This window comes from Pinus tabuliformis, chromosome X (genome assembly GCF_031772625.1).
Source record: "Pinus tabuliformis cultivar Carrire ecotype Pingquan chromosome X, CPIR1, whole genome shotgun sequence".
In the NCBI taxonomy this organism is placed as follows: Eukaryota; Viridiplantae; Streptophyta; class Pinopsida; order Pinales; family Pinaceae; genus Pinus; species Pinus tabuliformis.
Window position 1 is genome coordinate 1,481,290,324 of NC_142308.1, and position 22,655 is coordinate 1,481,312,978.

General features: G+C 30.7%; 1 long non-coding RNA gene across 1 annotated transcript in view; it reads right to left on the bottom strand.

The window, feature by feature from the left end:
• Nucleotides 1-20,432: 20,432 nt before the first annotated feature.
• The window catches only part of LOC149145610 (uncharacterized), an 82,891-nt gene continuing 80,668 nt past the window's right edge, over nucleotides 20,433-22,655 (bottom strand). The window contains exon 4 of the long non-coding RNA XR_016264731.1: nucleotides 20,433-20,867. This is a non-coding gene — a long non-coding RNA (uncharacterized LOC149145610). The remainder of the gene's footprint in view (nucleotides 20,868-22,655) is intronic.

Below are 22,655 nucleotides of genomic sequence, written 5' to 3' on the forward strand. Positions count from 1 at the left end.
CAGGTGCATTTAAGTTTTTCAGTTTCATTAATTTGAATAAGGTTTTCATATTTGCATGTCGTCATATTTCTATTTTTCATCCTCCGCACTATCATTCTCGTCTTCTTTGTGGTGACAGGACTATAACAGAGATTCGATTACTCGGCTTGATGGTCAAGATGAATAAGGGAAAGGTTACACAGTCCACGGCTAAAGATGTACTGGAATCATCACATTTATTTTCTAATACAACTTGTCTATGAGAGTGTAGTGCCGGCTCCTGGGAGAATGTTTATGATATATTCGAGAAGGAAATACATAAGTGATGATAGATGATATTCAATCCTCAGACACTTCTTATCCTAAGGTCACATGCTTTGTTTTGCATAAGGTAGCATCTAGGCCAAAATTATTACCCTACACTGATATGGTGAAATGGGTTATTGAAAATGTGAACATTGAAGACAGAGAATTTGTAACCTCAAGTCAAGTGGTCATCGACTCTTTTAAACCAGAGGATATCAGAAGAATGTATCATTTACCTCAATCGCATAGGGTTTATGATAAAGCATTTGTTGAGAAATTTGCTGCTGAAAATGAAGAACCATCCGAAGTTATAAAGAAACAGAGGTCAAATCCTAGCAAACACAAGATGGATAGAACTGGTATGTATTCGGTAGCCTCTCTTTCGGCTCCTTATTTATACATTGCCACATTGCTATGTAGATTATTTTGATATGCAGACGCTACCAAATTTTCAGTTGAATGGGTTGGGCCACAATTTTGTCAAATAACTTAGCCCACTGTATCACAGAATATAGGAAGAACCATTTTGTCACTACAATTTTATGTGTACCTACATCATTGATGCTATGTGTTTCATTTTTCCTTTTCCAATTATGGGATGGAAGTGGGCTCCTTAGGATCCCACACCAATTCATGTATATCATAAAGCTCTTTGGAAATATTGTTTCAACGAACATTTCTATCAGATTTGTGAGGGTGTTATGCTCCCTATTCATCAGGCTATCTTTGACAAGAAAGCCCCAAGGTTATCTCAAGAAGCCAAGGTTGATATTCAACCTGTGGCGAGATGGTTTGGAGAGGAATCATTTACATATATTATATCTTTTCTAAGTACTGCTCCACCACATGTACTTCCGTTGTATGTCCCCAATAAATTATTAGCCAGAGAAATTGGGTACCCGACAGTTAGCAAGGGTGTGGTGTTTATTGTTTAAACGACTCCAGACCTGTACAGGTTGAATTCAAACACATTCACAATTTAAATCTTGTTGAGTTTCGGGAAAGGCATTATGACCCTATTAAGGCCGTGTATGATTTTACCTCGACTGTTAAAGTTAAGGTGTTTATTCATGAGAACGATAGGTTTGACGATCTTTTTGAGGGAGCTAGACAATTTTCACAGGCACTGAGTTTAACTGCCCTAATACTTTTTTTTTGCTTGAGCAAGAGTTGAACTTTCATAATCATTAAATCAGAAAATTATTTGCATAGCGTACAACTACCCATGAGGAAACATGGGTCTCTCACCAACACTACAATCAAGAGAAAAAGGGTCATGTGTTAAGTGAAAGACTTCCCATAACCCTGCACACCCCAAAAAGGCACCTAATATATGGACCCCAAAAACCATATATATTTATATGCTTTACTAATTCATACAAATAGATAAAAATAGAATAAACATAATTATCATATATATTATTCATTTATTTTTATTTTTTAAAACAATCATCATTTTAACATATACAAATTATTTAAATTAAAAAATAATAAATATATATATATATATATATATATATATATATATATATATATATTGGTAGGTACACCCACGGGGATTTGAACAGGTGACCTATAACAAAGAGTGCCTAAAGAGTGCACCCATTCACCATCAATCCAAAACACGGTGGGCATAAAAACATCTTATATGTTATATAATCATACTTTATAACATAAATACTAATATATATATAAAGCAAGATAATATGAGCTTGTTAAAAATCAAATTTTAAAATGAGAAATTTAAAACTATATACATTTATATATAAATAAAACATATTATTTAATTATATTAAAAAAAACCATCATTTTTAACATATACAGAGTAATGTCCGCATGGGGTAGCTCAAGTGGCAATGGCCATGGAAATGAAGTCTCACCGAACCGGAGATCTTGGGTTCGATTCTTGTGCTACCCTCCCTTGAAATGGGGTGAATAACGGACATGTAAAAACTCGAAAATGAGAAGGTCCCACCTAAGCTTACAAAAAAAAAAAAACATATACACAGTAATTAAATTAAAAAATAGTAAAATAATAAAAATAAGCATATTTATCAAATATATTATTCATTTATATTTTTAAAAAACATAAAATTCATTATTTTTTTACAAATTAAAAAATAATAATAAAAATAAGCATATTATTCATTTATAATTTTAAAAAACATAAAATTCATCTTTTCAACATATACAAATTAATTAAATTAATAAAATAACGAAAATACAAATTTGTAAAATAATAAAAATAACATATTTATCAAATATATTATTCATTTATATTTCTAAAAAACATAAAATTCATTATTTTAACATATACAAATTAATTAAATTAAAAATAATAAAAATAAACATATTTATCAAATATATTATTCATTTATAATTTAAAAAAACATAAAATTCATCATTTTAACATATACAAATTAATTTAAATAATAAAATAATACAAATACAAATTTGTAATATTACAATATACAAATTCTTAAAAAAAATATTTTATTAAATATCATTTTTTAATAACCTTCAATTTACTTAAAATAAAACACAGTACTCCAATACATCACAATATCACATTACAAATTAATTAAATTAAAAATAATAAACAAACATAAATACAATCATATATACACAGAAACATATACCACATCAATTTTTATTAAATAATATAATTTTAAATGTCAAAGTTATAATTTTTAAATATATCTTTATCAATTCATTTTTAATAACACATCAATTTTTTATTAAATAATACAATTTTAAATGTCAAAATTATAATTTTTAAAAATATCTTTACAAGTTCATTTTTAATAAATTACTCAACTATATATCACTTAAATCAAAAATCATTTTTACTATAAATTTATTATTTGGAAAACTCTAAAGTTAAAAATTAAAAATAAAATTATTAATTTAATTAATAATAAAAATTTATAATAAAAAAATTAATTTAACTAAAAAATAGTAAACTCTAACTAACAAGATAGTTTTAATCTTTTATATATCATGGGAAGAAACAACACAATTGCATTTATCAACACAACAAACTGATGATGAAGAGTTGGTTGAAGTACATGGAATGTGGGATTTCATTCTTCCTTTGTGAGACAATGATGAAGAAGAAGCTTTACCTATTGCCACTAGAAGCAAGAGCGCTACTGATTCACCGCAATCAAGTCAAAAACAGAAACCATCAACTTCTACGATCAAAGAAAAAGCAATCGGTAAGAAATTTTCTTCCAAGTCTAGTCAAACATCACCGCCTCAATATTAACCTTCGCTTTCAGCCAAAACCTTGGTAATTTATGATGATATGGAATACAACATAGTTGAATACATGAAGAAGACCAGAGCTAATATTATGCTATATGAGCTTCTCTTGAAGAAATTATTTTCTTAGGAGATAACCTCTCCTAATTGTAACATTATTGCATTTATCTTCTTTCATTGTTTTATGCTTTCTAGGAAGATAAATGTTGAATAATATTTACTTTTGGCTTCACAATAAATCTTTTGGAACTATTTTTGATTTTTCACATTTAAAAGTAGAGATTGTTAAGGAAACAATTATAACATTTGAAAATTAGCTAAGTTCCATGAATCTCTGAAATTTTCTTTTCCACCAAAATTATTTATTCTTTGAGAAACCTCCAACTTTATAAAAAAAACTTTTGTTCTACTATCAGTCAAGAAAAGTATCTTTAACAAAGTAAAGACTATTTGCAGATAAGCATCTTCAACTCTATAATTGTCATCCAAAACTCTTAAGGAGTCAATGGTTCTCCCCATCCAGTAAAATTTTCTCTTTTTAGAGTGTAATTCTAAAATATACTAAAACTTAAAAGATAAGAGGTCTCATCAAGAGCCTGCTTACCATGTTCATAGGGAAATAATAGATTGACATTGTCAATGATGCATATCAAAATAGGGTAATGGCTTGAGATTATTTGAATCTTAAGACAAGGGGTCTCATCACAAGTGAGCTTGTTCACTTGAATTACAACCGTTGAATGGCATTGTCATTATTTGGCCACAATACAAAGACGATGACTTTTGAGTAATAAAAACAATTTTTTTACAAAAAATAAACTGTTTAGAAAAGAAAAAAAGAGAATAAGTATATGATTTCGGATTTATCTCTAAAAACTACACTCTTATCTCGATGGGACATTGAATCATTGTTGGTTAAAAGGTAACCCTGTCGTGGCTATGGACGCTTGCTAGCAACAGAGGCTCTACCTTTGACAAATGAGTATATTAAAAATCTGATCTGCCAAAGCCCCCTACTTTATTTTTAAATTGGGTAAAGACTAATATAGACAAAGGAATTTTCATCTTTAAGAGGATATTAAATGAATTATAATTAGGTGAGTTTGTTTTTATTCAAAGAAATGTTACTTATCTAAAATTTCATTCAATTCCTATTTCCTGATCTATCTTTACTTTGGAAGTTTTAGAAACTTCAAAATTATCAAAGATAACTCGTTCTCCCAGTGAATCGCCAATTGTTGTGTTGCACAACAACACCCCCCGAATTTGATAAATTCATTTAGATAATAAATGGGGACCCTTTAGAAAATATTTTGATTTAAAATCATTAAAAATCCAAATAAAAAGTCAGAACCCCGATCCCAAGTTAAATTGCATTTTTCATTTCTCAAAGTCTTGTGTGCGACACTTAACGTTACCATTTGAAACATCATTGATTTGCGATATGCAGAGAATAGAGGAATATTCCTTTCCGGTCAAATCATGTGAGACTTTTCGCATTGCAAAAAAGCAACAAAACATGTTAAACCTTCTTTTACGTATTGCGATATGACAATGGACACAACAAACGAATTAACTATAATATTAAAACACATTCGCATCCATAAGATCGCAATCTCGCAAATCACAAAACTAGCAATCAAACTATTATGTGGCATTGTAAAGAGCCGATTTGTGAGAGAATTCAAACCCACTGACACATCATTAAATTACATTTCACGTATTAAGGATGGTACATTAACAAGTTTTAATGATACGCTCCGAAAAGATTGTTTGCAATAGACTTCATTAATGTGAGTTAATATGAATCTTATGCAGATACCGTTAAATATTGTGGATGTTTATGACTCCGCAGTTCGAAAAATCGATGTCTTCTCACCATTACGGGTGCATTTAAGTTTTTCAATTTCATTAATTTGAATAAGGTTTTCATATTTGCATGTCGTCATATTTCTATTTTTCATCCTCCGCACTATCATTCTCGTCTTCTTTGTGGTGACAGGACTATAACAGAGATTCGATTACTCGACTTGATGGTCGAGATGAATAAGGGAAAGGTTACACAGTCCACGGCTAAAGATGTACTGGAATCATCACATTTATTTTCTGATACAACTTGTCTACAAGAGTGTGGTGTCGGCTCCTGGGAGAATGTTTATGATATATTCGAGAAGGAAATACATAAGTGATGATAGATGAAATTCAATCCTCAGACGCTTCTTATTCTAAGGTCACATGCTTTGTTTTGCATAAGGTAGCATCTAGGCCAAAATTATTACCCTGCACTGATATGGTGAAATGGGTTATTGAAAATGTGAACATTGAAGACAGAGAATTTGTAACCTCAAGTCAAGTGGTTATCGACTCTTTTAAACCAGAGGATATCAGAAGAATGTATCATTTACCTCAATCGCACAAGGTTTATGATAAAGCATTTATTGAGAAATTTGTTGCTGAAAATGAAGAACCATCAGAAGTTATAAAGCAATGGAAGTCAAATCCTAGCAAACACAAGATGGATAGAACTGGTATGTATTCGATAGCCTCTCTTTCTGCTCCTTATTTATACATTGCCACATTGCTATGTAGATTATTTGGATATGCAGACGCTACAAAATTTTAGTTGAATGGGTACCTCTAATTGATGTTGCTTCTAATTCTCTAATAATGGATTGGGCCACGATTTTGTCAAATAACTTAGCCCACTGTATCACAGAATATAGGAAGAACCATTTTGTCACTATAATTTTATATGTGTACCTACATCATTGATGCTATGTGTTTCATTTTTCCCTTTCCAATTATGGGATGGAAATGGACTCCTTAGGATCCCACACCAATTCATGTATATCATAAAGCTCTTTGGAAATCTTGTTTCAATGAACATTTCTATCAAATTTGTCAGGGGGTTATGCTCCCTATTCATCAAGCTATCTTTGACAGAAATCCCCAAGGTTATCTGAAGAAGCCAAGGTTGATATTCAACCTGTGGCGAGATGGTTTGAAGAGGAATTATTTACATATATTATATTTTTTCGAAGTACTGCTCCACCACATGTACTTCTGTTGTATGTCCCTGATAAATTATTATCTAGAGAAATTGGGTACCCGACAGTTAGCAAGGGTGTGGTGTTTATTATTTAAACGACTCTAGACATGCACAGGTTGAATTCAAACACATTCACAATTTAAATCTTGTTGAGTTTCGGGAAAGGCAGTATGACCCTATTAAGGTTGTGTATGATTTTACCTCGACTGTTAAAGTTAAGGTGTTTATTCATGAGAACGATAGTTTTGACGATCTTTTTGAAGCAGCTCAACAATTTTCACAGGTACTGAGTTTAACTGCCCTAATACTTTTTTTTTTCTTGAGCAAGAGTCGAACCTTCATTATCATTAAATCAGAAAATTATTTACATAGCGTATAACTACCCATGAGGAAACATGGGTCTCTCACCAGCAATACAATCAAGAGAAAAAGGGTCACGTGTTAAGTGAAAGACTTCCCATAACCCTGCACACCCCAAAAAGGCACCTAATATCTGGACACCCAAACGAAACTTTAAAAATACCCACAAACGCGAATGTATGACTCTCGCCAAAACCATTTGGAACATCAAAAAGTGTGCTTGATCCTGACCGTTGTTTCATCCAAATCAATCCAATGGCGAAGAAAATATCGCACCTCCTAGACTTCTGTCCTTTAACCCTGAGGCCCCACTCACCTGCACATCACAGTCGTTGATTCATTTGGCTAGATCCTACACTGGAGGAACATATCGCTCCAGACAAAATGGTTGCTATTTAACGCACGATGAGGGTGGCAAATAAGACCGCCCCATTGCCACGTGTCGATCAAGGAGTGTAAATTATATATTTTTTTACTAAGTGTCAATTGGGGAGTGTAAAACTCTAAAATTCAAATTAATAATGTACTTAATAATTAAAAATAAAATTGTTAATTTAATTAAAAAAAAACAATAATATATAATAAAATTATTAATTTAACTAAAAAGAATAGTAAATTGTATCTAGATAGTTTTGGTCATATTTACATGTCATGAGAAGGAACACCTTAAGTGCATTTGGATCAACTCACTTATGTTTGGTATGAAGGGGATCATATAAAATAAATATTATAGACTAAAAATCATACTGAATGATATAAAGAAAATATAATGTGGATGTGTTAAAAAAACAAAATTTAAATTAAAGCTAAAAACCATATATATTTATATACTTTACTAATTCATACAAATAAATAAAAATAAAATAAACATAATTATCATATATATTATTCATTTATTTTTATTTCTTTAAACAATCATCATTTTTTAGAAAATCTTCGGCAAAATCACATAACCAATCTTTTGTCGACGCGTTTCGAACCAACCAGTGTCGAAGATGAACCACACTGGTTGGTTTGAACAGGTGGCCTATAACAAGGAATGCCTTAACAGTGCACCCATTCACCATCAATCCAAAGCACCGTGGGCATAAAAACATATTAGATGTTATATAATCATACTTTATAACATAAAGAGTAATTAGGCCAATAGGCCTTCCTTTGAGTGAGACTTTCGTCGTCCTTTTCTTTCTAAGGTTGATATCTCGCATTTTTTCAACAACATCCAAATTGACATCTTGGTATTTTGCATCTTGCAGTTTCGCATTTGTTAATGCCACTGTGTGCACTGTTAATACATGGATGTGGAACGTGTGCCCAACCTGCGTGTGGTGCGGTAAACGTGTGCCCAGGCTGCATGCATGCTCCTCTCTGGACGATCTCCAGGATTAGTGCCTAAGGAATCGAACCCCACTCCAGCGTGATTGAGACCGAAAATTTGTGGAAGGTGAGGGAGTTGTGGCGCGCCAACACTAGCAATGCAGAAGTTTTTCAAATAGACGCACTGAATTTTCCACCATATCCGTCTGTTTTCTGCTCTTCCTCCATATATGTTCGTCCGTTTTCTGCTCTTCCTCCATATATGTTCGTCCGTTTTCTGCTCTTCCTCCATATCTGTCCGTTTTCTACTCTTCATGTTCTCTTCCACACCCTCTACAATAATGTTTTTGTTCTTTTCCACTTACTGCTGCAATAATTTGTCTCGTTTTTGCTGTGCAATCTGTTGTGCACGACCTAGCCCTTTGTTGTTCCGTATACACTGTTTACACCTCTGTTTTACTGTTCAGAAATTGTTCACTCAGGTGCTCAAGTATACACTATTGCAAGTATACACTGTTTTTCTACTCAATTTTCAGGTCAGTGCTCTCAAAAATCGGTTTTCTGATCCCATTCCTTCTCATTTTGCTTCCAACGTTTTAATTTTAGTTCAATGTTTTCTTAGTGTTCTCTTATGGGTTTTTCAATGGCAGGCACAACTCTGTTTCCCTGCTCTGTTTACCTGTTCAGAGATTGTTCGCCCAGGTTCCCACGTTCCGAGGTTCTCAGAATTCTTCTGTTTAAATTGCAGGTTAGTGCTCTCAAAAATGGGTTTTCTGATCCCATTCTCTCTCTTTTCGCTGGTTTTTCCTGATTCCTCGGTTTATTATATAAATTACCCTAGCTTATTACACAATATTGCAGAGCAATTTCTCTTAGCTGTATGGTCAATGTCCTGTTAGATGATAAGTAACTTGTACCATTGTCTAGAAAGCACCAGAGAGTACAGTGGCACCTATCGTTCCCATTTCTCTTCACTGACTCTGCTCCTAAGGTCGTATTTCGCCTGATCTCCTTGCCCGTCCTCGACAAATTATAACATCCTTTAAGTGAAGTAAATGGAAAATTTCATGGAGAAAATGACCTTAAAATTATGTTCTTGAGACTCCTTTTTCAAATGATTCCAACAGAATATTGTAAGTCCCCTTTAAATTTTGTTACAGAAGAGCCAAAAACACTACAACGATTACAGACACCTACTTAACAGGGGATGCATACTGAAATAAAATTCAACCTCTCGTATGTGTTATTTTTCAGTATATCGAGAGGTTCATTTTCTCAAAATTTGCAGAGAGCATTTCATTGTTGATTAGCGGAATTTATTAAACATGAAAAACGTCATGACCTCAATGAGACGGGAAAAAGATTTGAATTACCTTATGGCTGGAGGGAATGCCTTTGAGATAAGGTGAGCTCAATACCTGCAAAACAAGGCACAGGTTCAAAAGGATTATAGCAAAGCTTTGTAAATTTTATTGCTACAGAAGAAGAAACCCTAACTGATCAAATCTCCACAGAAATTTGAACCAAAGAATCTACTTTTTGTTTTAATTGTCCTGTGTAAAGGAACGAGAAAATGTGAGATAAGCGATGGAGAAGCCTGGCGACTAAGAGGAAACATAGCCACAAGAATGACCTGGTTCATATACGAAAACTGGGCGATAAAATAAATGTCATGATAAGGAGAAAATGGATCTCAATTAAAGAACAAAAAACTCTTAGATTTATAGCTTTTAAACAAGGGAGGTGGAAATTTGAATATGTTTTTGGATGCATTATAATCGATGTTTCCATGAGTCATAAAATTCAGATTTAGTACATTGGCATGCCAATTCAATATATAGAGTTGTGTCGAGCTATGGAACAGATAAGGCAAGTTCTGTATTTGTAAGTTGGGATTTCAAGTAACAAAGTAAACGCCCATCTTCTGCATTACTCAAATTTTCTTCACTTTCTAAGGATGCTTCTCGTATTCGTCGATATGGTCATGAGGAAAATATGTGTGTATATATGTAGATAGACAGGGTTTTATTTTTCTAATCCTACTTAAATGTTCTTGATTTTGTTATCTCCTGATTTTTGACAAGATCCAAGAAAGCAAACTCTAAACCAAATCTACTTATTGGAACTAAATGATAAATGGCCATATGAATCTCAATTTAGGTATTCGTAGCCATATGCCTTATCTGCATCTCGACTATTTCTACGTTTTTTAATTTCCTTATAGGTTATTTTACCCATTAACATAATTAATACCAGTTCGTCATCCAATAATTTTCCTTTTCTTTTCACTCTGTAAAAGGAATTTTTTGTCCAATCTAGGGATGGCTTCAGCTGGATGAAAGTGAGGGTAAAAAAATCTTCCAAACAAATTTTGGATTCAAACTTCAATTTTTTAACATATCCATCTTCCTTGAAGTTAAAATAACTTGCCTTATGGGGCTTTATGTTGCATTCCTTTTCCGGTCTGTTGTCAGGAGGTAACCACATTATATAATAGTCTTTTTCTATTTATATTTATATCAACGTCAACCACTTTCAGAGCCACTATAATTGAACTATTTTATCTGGTATATTCTAAAATACTTATATCACCCATTGGACCACAGATACCCCCATATGTTAACCACTCTATCCTCTGGGTATGAGGAAGATTTTATATTACTAGGTAGTTCAGTTTCCGTAGGCTAATTAAACTAGGTATGAAGCTTATATCACATGAAGTAGTTAAGTGGACTAGTTTGCTCCTTCTGTTTTCCATTCAGATTGCCCCTATGGATGACAATAGTTGTGAGGTTTCAAGCCTCTATACCACTTGCTATTTTGTATCTCATGTTTCAGTGTACATTCTTATTGGTATATGAATATATATAATGTGCATGAAATATGTGATGATTCGAACTATGCATTAATATCACAAATTCATTGAATGAACATAGTTGTGTACACTTTCATTCTCTGACTGACATCTGGATCTTCTGCTGTTTGAAATTTGGCACATATTTTCCTCTTTCCGCTTGACATTTGTTTCCCACATGCATCATTATTCCGAGTTTCTCATCAACTTGGGTTAGTTATGGCCGTAACCACCTTACCCCTAACCGCATTCTCGCCTCATTTGCCTTATGCGTGCCCAGAGGAGCTCTGCTCACGACCGACGACATTGATGATTTGTGGCAACAATCGCTTGCAAGTACTTGAATCATTCTAACATTAACCTGTTTCTCTATTTTAGTTTTTTGTTGCTTGAAAGAGAAAAACTCGTTGCTCTGTTTTCTTTATTTGTTGTTTGACAATTTGTTCGTAAAGAATCTGCAGGTAATAACCGAGGGGCGGGGAATTAGGATGGTTCGTGTCCTCAGTTATTTCTATCACGTTCGGGACCCAAAATCAAACGAAGAAGTCATATGGTTCAAAAATTGGTGTGATGAGGTTTTGGGAAACTGTCTGAGAAAGTTGATTGACCCTAAACCATATTGTGTCATGAATTTACAACTTGTTGCAACTGAAGATCGTCATTTAGAAAGCATACCGAGGAGGGTAGAGTCACCAAACCTGACATGGATACGTTGGAACAACTGTCCCTTCTCTTGCGTGCCTCCCTGGATTCGGATGAAGAATATAAGGGTTTTAGAAGTGGTATGAAACAAATTGAAAAATTGTGGCAAGCAAAATCTCATGTTAGGGCTAAAGACAATTTTGTATTTATTCTCGTTTTTTACTTTGCGCCCTAATTTATGGTAGATTGTTGCTGCAATTGCTATACTAGCACAGGCTCTCAAATGCATTTGAAGGGTTTTGTGGATAAAGGCTAACATCTCTATATTTTTCTTACTGTTGAAAGATGAATATTGTGTGGCAGGCACCTCCGGAGTTGCAGGAGCTACATGTTTATGCTCCTCTTTCAATGTTCCCAAAGTCCATTGGACGAATGAAGCACATCGAAAAGATTGTGGTGACTTGTGTGTCATATTTGATTCATCTGAAAACTTTACGAGAGGAATTATGTCATTTGTCCTCACTGCAATACTTGCACCTAAGATGCCCAAATATGAAGTGGCTGCTTGATTCTTTTGGGTCACACCTTAATCTCTCTCGCTGTCGGAGTTTGCATGTGCTTCCAAATTCCTTCAGGAATTTAATTCGACTTAAATATCTGAATTTGGAATATTGCTCTGATTTGACCTTGTTGGAGGAAACATTTGAATATGAGGGCGCTTGAATATCTAAACCTTTCAGACTGCAAGAGTGTGGAAGTGTTGCCTCGCCAAGTTGCACATCAACTGTCCGTGGAAATATTAATCCTCTCAGAGAAAATTTTTAAAGAATTCCCTGAGGATATTGGAAACCTAAGTAGTTTGGAAGAATTTTCTTTGGGAAATGCTTTGTTGGAAATGCTGCCTTGTTGTCTTGGTGATTGCCCAGAATTGAAATCTTTGCCCCATTCGTTGGGATTGAGTATGTATTTACAAATCAATTATTTTGGGATCAAATCCCACAAAGCAGTTCTATACCTGCTCTTCAAATTCCTTCAAGCTTTTGAAAGTAAAACCAATGAATTATCAATATAATTTTACAATAATAAAAAACAATTAGAAAGCCTTTAGCCAACTCAAATTGCTCATTCGTTAGGCTTGAACCAACATCTCTTCTAGAAAAATTCAACACGGACTCTCTTTGAACTTGTTAAAAATCAAATTTTAAAATGAGAAGTTTAAAACTATATACATTTATATATAAATAAAACATATTATTTATTTATATTTTAAAAAAAAATCATCATTTTTAACATATACAAATTAATTAAATTAAAAATAATAAAAATAAACATATTTATCAGATATATTATTCATTTATAATTTTAAAAAACATAAAATTCATCAATTTAACATATACAAATTAATTTAAATAATAAAATAATAAAAATAAAAACATAAAATTCATCATGTTAACATATACAAATTAGTTTAAATAATAAAATAATAAAAATACAAATTCTTTAAAAAAAAGTATTTTATTAAACATCATTTTTTAATCACCTTCAATTTACTTAAAATAAACACATTACTCCAATACATCACAATATCACATTACAAATCAATTAAATTAAAAATAATAAACAAACATAAATACAATCATATATACACGCAAACATATACCACATCAATTTTATTAAATAATATAATTTTAAATGTTAAAGTTATAATTTTTAAATATATCTTTATGAGTTCATTTTTTTTTTCTCGATAAGACTAATTCTATTAAGCAGTAAAATATTGTACAAGCGGATACATTCCAGAGAAGCAAGATACCGGCAACCGGAAATGATAGGACTATCAACTTCGGTTCCGGGAAAAGAGTTAAGCAAGCAAGGAGTTACAACTAGTCACTGATAGCTTAAGAAGCCTTGAATGCTACCCTAAAAGAGTAGGGGTTTCAACGCGAATCTTTTTCCCTTTCCTTTTTTTAACTTCAACCCAGCCACTTTGGGGTGGATGGGCGATTACAACTTGCAGATTGGGGTCCTCCACAGGGGGGCCCTCCTTTTCTGAGTCCGAGGAAGAGGACAAATGGACACGTTTCTGAGCAATGGCTGAATCAGAAGAAGGTGCCAGGCCATCGGTGGAAGGGGCCACCGAATGAGGGGCCTGATTCAATTCTTCATCGCTATCTTCATCTTCAGAACTGGAGGAGTCAGAATCCCCTACTGGGGGGGGAGAGCATGGAGCCCATCGTTTGGACTTGGGCTTGGAGTCGTTGGCCTTGTTCTTTTTTGCCGGGCGAGATGGGCAAGTATTCTGCAAATGTCCAGATTGTTGGCAATGTCGGCACCGAAAAGCAGTGTTCTCGTAATCAAGCGTCTGGGTCCAGACAAAGTCATTTATCTTGAGATTGATTTGTTCTGGAAGACCTTTGCTCAGGTCTAACTCCACACACACTCTTGCATATGAGTAGAGACCTTTGGATACCCGCCACGAATCTCCATGGATGAAGCTGCCCAATGTGTCTCCTATTGCTCTGAAGACACGAGTATTCCATAGATGAGCAGGTAAGTTTGGAAGCCGAATCCATACCGGAGTCTTGGTAATGACTGCAGTGGCTGGATCAAAATCTGGGAACGAGGGAGTCAGAAAAAGCCCTGCAGTTCCCATGAACCAAGGACCCTCTTCTAAGGCCTTTTCATAGTGCTTAATATTATCAAAGAGAACAATGAAATAACCTTTCGAGCAAAAACAGATCTTACAATGGTGTGTCCAGTTTTCATGGATCCAAGCATAGAGATCCTGAGATCGGGGCCACAGACCATTAAATCTGCAAATGATGGCTCTTTCTGCAAAATCTTGATGCTGGGAAGCCAGTTCTTCATGCATGAGTTCAACAGAGGGAACTTCTTCAACTTTTTCAACCAGGAAAGCCTTAGATTTAAGGGCTTCCGGGGGTTTGGGGTTCTCTGAGTGGACTGCGTCCTTGTATGAGAAAGGCCGAGTAGAGGAAGTTTGTCCCGCTGCACCACCTCTCAAACGAAGGGTAGCCACCACCGAGCTGTTCCTGGAAATGCTGTAAGCAGAGAGGGATAGAGGGTTTTCAAGTTGTTTACCTTGAAAGAGAAGTCGCAGAAGGCTAGATGGGATCCCCATTCTGCGCTCTAAATTCTGTGTGAGGTCCTGCACCAGATCTGAAGGGCGAACCCATTGCATGATGGTTCTGCCTGCAGGCTGCAAAATCTGGATCTGAAAGGAGTCAGATGAGGGCTTTAACCCCATGCAAGGCTCTGGATTTGGCCAGAGCACAGGTTCTTCTGCCTTCTGGATTACCAGATCTGGCAGATCTTTGTCTGATCTAAAACAGAGACTACGATTCGGACAGCAAGAGGATGCCTCAGATCCAGGCAAAGACCCTGCGGATGAAGCATTTTCCGGCTCTCCCTTGCTTGTTTCCAAGGACGGCCATGAGGGAAGCAGAGCCTGAGCCCTGGCTTTGGGCTTTTTAAGCTTCTGCTGCTGAGGGATCAGCAGTCGACTCCACCGAGCAGGCGCAGCATGGCGGGAGCGAAATATGCCTTTCTTTTCGCTCTTCGCAGGACCCAGTCGGTGTTATGGCATGCATGGAGTGCCTTCACTGCTGTGACGAATGTGCCAGGCCACACTCGTACTGTCCTCCATGGATCTCTGATCTCCCTAACGAAGCTCCTTCTGTGCCGCTTTCTTACATTGCTGAGAGGGGTTTCTTTGAGTTCCCTGGTTTCGATCGCGAGTCCTCCATTCCTCCCGCTTGCTCTCAGATGTAGTTCCAGATTAGTTCGCCCATCTGCGTAAGGGCTGCGATCTGAGCCCGGGATTCTCCCTTGCTTGGTCTGCAGAGTGGCGGCGGCATGGACCCCGTTTCCTGAAACCCTAGCCATGGCTCCGTTTCAATGTCTTATCAGTTCATTTTTAATAACACATCAATTTTTTATTAAATAATATAATTTTAAATGTCAAAATTATAATTTTTAAAAATATCTTTACAAGTTCATTTTTAATGAATTACTCAACTATATATCACTTAAATCAAAAATCATTTTTACTATAAATTTATTATTTGGAAAACTCTAAAGTTAAAAATTAAAAATAAAATTATTAATTTAATTAAAAATAAAAATTTCTAATAAAAAATTTAATTTAAATAAAAAATAATAAACTCTAACTAAAGAGATAGTTTTAATCTTTTATATATCATGGGAAGAAACAACACAATTGCATTTATATCAAATCACTTATGTTTGGTATTAAAGGTATCATATGAAAATACAATAGACTAAGAATCATACTTTATAGCATAAAGAGTGATTGATATAGAGATAGAATAATGTGAATGTGTTATATTATTGATTTATATATTTTTAATAGATAAAACTCATCAATTTAATTTATACAAAATAATTAAATTAAAAATAACAAAAATACAAATTTATAAAATGAAGTTACACAAATTTTTTAAAAATAATATTTTATTAAACATTAAATTTTAATAACCTTCAACTTTTTTGAAACACATTATATTATGCACAATGTTAAATGGGTACAATCATTTTGTTAAATAATATAATTTTAAATGTCAAAATTATAATTTTTAAATATAATTTTTTAAGTTCAATTTTAATGAATCACTCAACTATATATCACTTAATCAAAAATAGTTTTTATTGTAAATTTATTATTTGCAAAACTCCAAAATTAAAATTAATATTAAAATTATTAATTTAAATAAAAAATAATAATACTTGGAAAATCATTTTTAAATATCATTTTTACTATAAAATTATTATTTGCAAAACCAGAAAATTAATATTGAAATTGAAATTATCAATTTAATTAAAACTTGATAATTAATAATAAAATTATTAATTTAATTAAAAAATAGACTTTACCAAGATAGTTTTAGCCATGTTTACATGTTATAAGAAATAATCACTCAAGTATCAACTCACTTACTTTAGGTATGAAAGGAATCATATGAAAGAAATACCATAGGTTAATAATCATACTTTATAACATAAAGAGTGATTGATATAAATAAAGATAATGTGAACTTGTTAAAAGTCAAATTTTAAAATGAAAAGTTAGAGAATATATACATTATTATTTCAAGTAATTCATACAAATAATTAAAAATAAAATAAACATATTTATCAAATATATTATTCATTTATATTTTTAAAAAACTTAAAATTCATCATTTTAACATATACAAATTAATTAACTTAAAAAATAATAAAAATACAAAATATTATTTTATTAAACATCAATTTTTAATAACTTAATCACATTACTCCCATACATCACAATAAATTTTAATTAAATTAAAAAATAATAAAAATAAACATATTTATCAATATATTATTAATTTATATTTTTAGAAGACATAAAATTCTTCATTTAAACATATACAATTTAATTAAATTAAAAACTAATAGAAATACAAATACAAATTTTTAATATTAGAATGTACAAATTTGTAAAAAATAATATTTTATTAAAGATCAATTTTTAATAACCTAATCACATTACTCCCATACATCACAATAAGTTCATTTTTAATGAATCACTCAACTATATATCACTTGATCAAAAATAATTTTTACTATAAATATATTATTTGCCAAACTACAAAATTAAAATTAATATTTCAATTATTAATTTAAATAATAATAATAAAAATACTTTGCCACAAAATCATTATCCCTTTTACCATAAATTTATTATTTGCAAAACCAAAAAATTAATATTAATATTGAAATTGTCAATTTAATTAAAACTTAATAATTAATAATAAAATTATTAATTTAATTCAAAAATAGACTTTACCATGATAGTTTTAGCAGTGTGTTTACATGTTATAGGAAATAACCACTCAAGTATCAACTCACTTATTTTAGGTATGAAAGGTTTCATATGAAAGAAATACCATAGGTTAATAATCATACTTTATAACATAAAGAGTGATTGATATAAATAAATATAATGTGAACTTGTTAAAAATCAAATTTTAAAATGAGTAGTTAGAGACAATATACATTATTATTTCAAGGAATTCATACCAATAAAATAAAATAAACATATTTATTAAATGTATTATTCATTTATATTTTTAAAAGACATAAAATTCATTAATTTAACACGAACAAATTAATTAAATTAAAAAATAATAAAAATACATTTGTAATATTCCAATGTACAAATTTAAAATATATATATATATATATATTATTAAACATCAATTTTTAATAACCTGATCACATTACTCACATACATCACAATATCACATTAGAATGTTTATTTATCAAATATATTATTAATTTTTAATAACCTGATCACATTACTCACATACATCACAATATCACATTAGAATGTTTATTTATCAAATATATTATTAATTTATATTTTTTAAAGACAAAATTCTTCATTTAAACATATACAAATTAATTAAATTAATAAACTATTAAAAATACAAATAAATTTCTAATATTACAATGTACAATTTTTTAAAAAATAATATTTTAATAACATCATTTTTTAATAACCTAATCACATTACTGCCATTCATCACAATATCATATTAGAAATTAATTAAATTAAAAAATAATAAAAATAAACATATTTATCAAATATATTATTAGTTTGCATTTTAAAAAACAATTTATTAATTTAATATATACAAATTAATTAAATTAAAAATAATAAAAATATAAATTTATAATATTACACACAATGTACAAATTTTTAAAAAAAATTATTTTAAAAGAAATTAATTAAATTAAAAAATAAAAAAATAAACATATTTATCAAATAAATTATTAATTTGCATTTTAAAAGACAAAATTTATTAATTTAATATATACAAATCAATTAAATTAAAATAATAAAAATACAAATTTATAATATTACAGTGTACAATTTTTTTTTTTAATTATTTTACTAAACATAAATTATTAATAACTTTCCATTTCCTTAAAACAAATCACATTACCCCATCAATCACAACATCACATTAAAAATTAATTAAATGAAAAAATAAAAAAAATAAACATATTTATCAAATATATTATTAATTTATATTTTTTCCAAGACATAAAATTCTTCATTTAAACATATACAAATTAATTAAATTAAAAACTAATAAAAATACACATAAAATTCTTCATTTAAACATATACAAATTAATTATATTAAAAACTAATAAAAATACAAATTTCTAATATTACAATGTTCAATTTACCTAAAACAAATCACCAAGATACATTACAAATTAAGTAAATTAAAAAATAATAATAATAAAAATAAACATTTATATAAAATATATTATTCATTATTTTTTAAAGACATAAAATTCATCATTTTAACATATACAAATTAAATAAATTAAAAAATAACATAAAATTTGACTACTCCCATACATCACAATATCACATTACAAATTAATTAAGTTAAAAAATAATACAAATAAACACATTTTTAAAAGACATAAAATTCATCATTTTAACATGTACAAATTAATCAAATTAAAAAATAAAAATTTGTAATATTATAATGTAAACAAAAAACAAAAACAAAATATATATAAATCCATTAAATTAGATATCATTTTTAAATTTCACTTTTATAATAAAATTATGATTAACAAAATTACTTGAAAAGTTGTGAGGAGCAACATTTTTAAAATATGTTTAAATTACTACAAAAATAGAAAATTATATTTCAAAATAAAAAGCATTTCCCATACTTTAACATCATACTTTTGAAAGTTGTTAAGAGTAACATTTTTAAAATGTGTATGTGGTGATATATTATGACCTTTGAAAATTAATATATTTATTTTTAATGATTTAATTGTTGTTATTGTTGCAATAAATATGATATTATATGATGAGATGTAAATGTATAATTTTAAAATGTAAAATTAAAAACCACATGCATGTCTACTTTTATTATAATAGAAATAAAAATTTAGCCAAAATACATATTCATAACCAATGCATGTTAACCATGTCATAATGTATAAATGTTTTCAAAACCAATATATTTACTTTTAACCATTAAATTTTTCACAACTTTAAATTAATTTAAAATACATCATATGGAACACAATGTCATGTGTATAATATATACACCAACACTTAACACATTACAATACAACAACACATTACACAACACAGCACATTACAACTCAACATTAAGATATCTTAAAAATTTGGTGTCTTTATTTGTATAAATTTTAAATATTAATTTTTATTAAATAACAAAATTTTAAAAATTATTTTAGATGTGAAAGTTAATATTGAATCAAAAATTTTAGATATAATTTATGAGTTCATTTTTTTCAAAATCATTAGTGGTTTTTATACAAGGGTATCATATGAAAGAATTGTAAATGTGAAAAAAAAAATGTGAATAATATAATTTTATGAGTTAGTTTTGCTAAATTATTTGTGCTTGTTATATAGTATCATGTGAAAAGAAAAAGTGAATGTAAAAAAATTGTGAATAATGTAATATTTTTATTTTATTTTTACTGAATCATTTATGATCATTTGTAGTTGTAAAATTTGTAAATGTGAAAAATTTGTGAATAATGTAAGTTTATGAGCTTATTTTCACTAAATCATGGGTGGCCATTTGTAGGTGTTATATAAGAATATCATGTGAAAACAATTGTTTGCCTGGAAAAAAATGTGAATATGATCAATCAAATTTTGAAATGTGAAGTTATCATTAAAAATCATCTGAATAAATATAATTAAAATTTTACAAATAAACACTACCTTTGGAAAAAATGAAAATACACCAAAACATAAAAATAAAAATAAAAACAAACAAACAAAAATGACACTCCTCCAAGATAGCTTTGGCCATGCTATCTTTGAAGGTTGTGAGAAGGGTCAACCCCTTCTCAAAAAAAAAATCTGATTATGTATTAACAGTATAGTTTGAGTGAGTACATCAAAAAATACACTACAATTTACAATTACAAAATGTAATACCATCTTCAATAACACTTGATATGTGATTCTTCTACAAAGAGTTTGAGCCTCTATGCAATTTTACCTTCTTGATCTCTGTTTCATACCACAAGGAAATTAGAGTTTTAATAATATTTCTATTTTAAAATAATAAATAAATAACAAAAACAATTATTATTTGTTTAAAATGACATTCAAAATATTATGCAATACAAAATAATTTTTCACTCCCACATAATTTACCTTTACCTTTTCACATATGACTTTCTGTCACAGCACTCTGCTTTGAGCCTAAACACTTCCTATTTCTTCTAATCCCCTCTCCCCTTTCCGTCAATTTACACCTGTTTCGTAAGATAGAAAATAAATAAATTTTCAATCACAAATTTACTATTAAATATTAAAAACAAAACACAATAATTAACTTTCACCATTACAAAAACAATATCAGCAACTGAATCAAGGTAAGCGCAACTGATTCAAGGTAAGCAACTGTTAAAGATTAACTGAACTGATTCAAGGTAAGCAACTGAATCCACGCGAACAGCAACTAGGCATCTATATCGAAAAGAAAATAGGACGCTACTTGCAGAGAACGACTGAAGGATTTCCTTCTGGTTTCCCTATTGGACTGGAAACCTTATTGGAGAGATAAAGACATACCATAAGAAATATGCTTTAAGCCTGCCTAGATTGGGAGATTCAGCCTGGGTGTGTTACCTCTTGATTTAATTTTTGATTGCGAGCGGTCGCTGCTTGCTGGATTTTTTATTTCATAATGAATTAGTTATAAAAACATGAACTATCAAAAAGGTGTGCCAGACTCTCCGATGGGCAGAAGTCACTCAGGGAAGTAACTCTTCGAATCATTAGGTAAGTAATTTAGTAACTTCATGGGACAGTGATCGAAGCCCAAATCGCAAGACATACTGAATTCAGTCCTTTTTGAATTAATAGCGATGTACACCCATTATAAATTACAAAACCCATTGTACCATTCAGTATGTTTTACATATGGTACAACAATTGACCTGTTTTTATTTTATCAGGGTCAAATACTGTTTCTAAACTAACTGATACTGGCCATGACAGAATATTCCCCTTACAGGATGACAAAAAATTTCGACCTGTAAAATATAGTGCCGAGTAAAAGCCCCTTTGTCTATCCAGTAGTGTGACAACTCAGTTTGGAGAGCATTAGACTGAAGATGTGAAGGTTGCATGTTCAATTCACACTCACCACACTGCATTTTTGTAATTCATTATTCAAAAAGTTTGTCCAACTGAATAGATAAAGGAAATACAAGGAATTAATATTACAAAAGAAAAGCTCATTCTACATGGCAAACTGTAACGCTCAAGATCTGTCAAATACTTTTAACAGAAGGTGAAACTAAATGATTTCATTACTAACTTAAACTTGTCTACAAGTCATTCTCTATGTGTATTTCTATTTATCCCAACATCATTCTGGCCAAGAACACAAGAAACCTGAAGCCTGACAAATTGCTTCTAATCAAATTGTGATCAAGGAACTTGAAGCCTGCCAATTTTCTGTCATCTGTGATCAAGGAACTTGAAGCAAGCCAACATGATGTATTTTGTTTGTAGGCTTCTTCTTTGAAGGATGGTGCTTGCCTTTGAGGGTTGCTTGACACTAGGTTGACTTATGTTCATTACATAAATGCTCAAGAAGAGCTCTTCAATATAATTTTGACTCTTTGACTTTCCTATACCTATAGAATGAGCAAGAAACTCATCCATATAATTTATAAAAATAATAAAATTTTTTCTTGGCAAGTACAAAGATCGAAAAATATCGAACCTAGTTACCCTTTTTTTTCAACAATCCCTCTTAACTAGGCAGGTATTTACAATGGTACT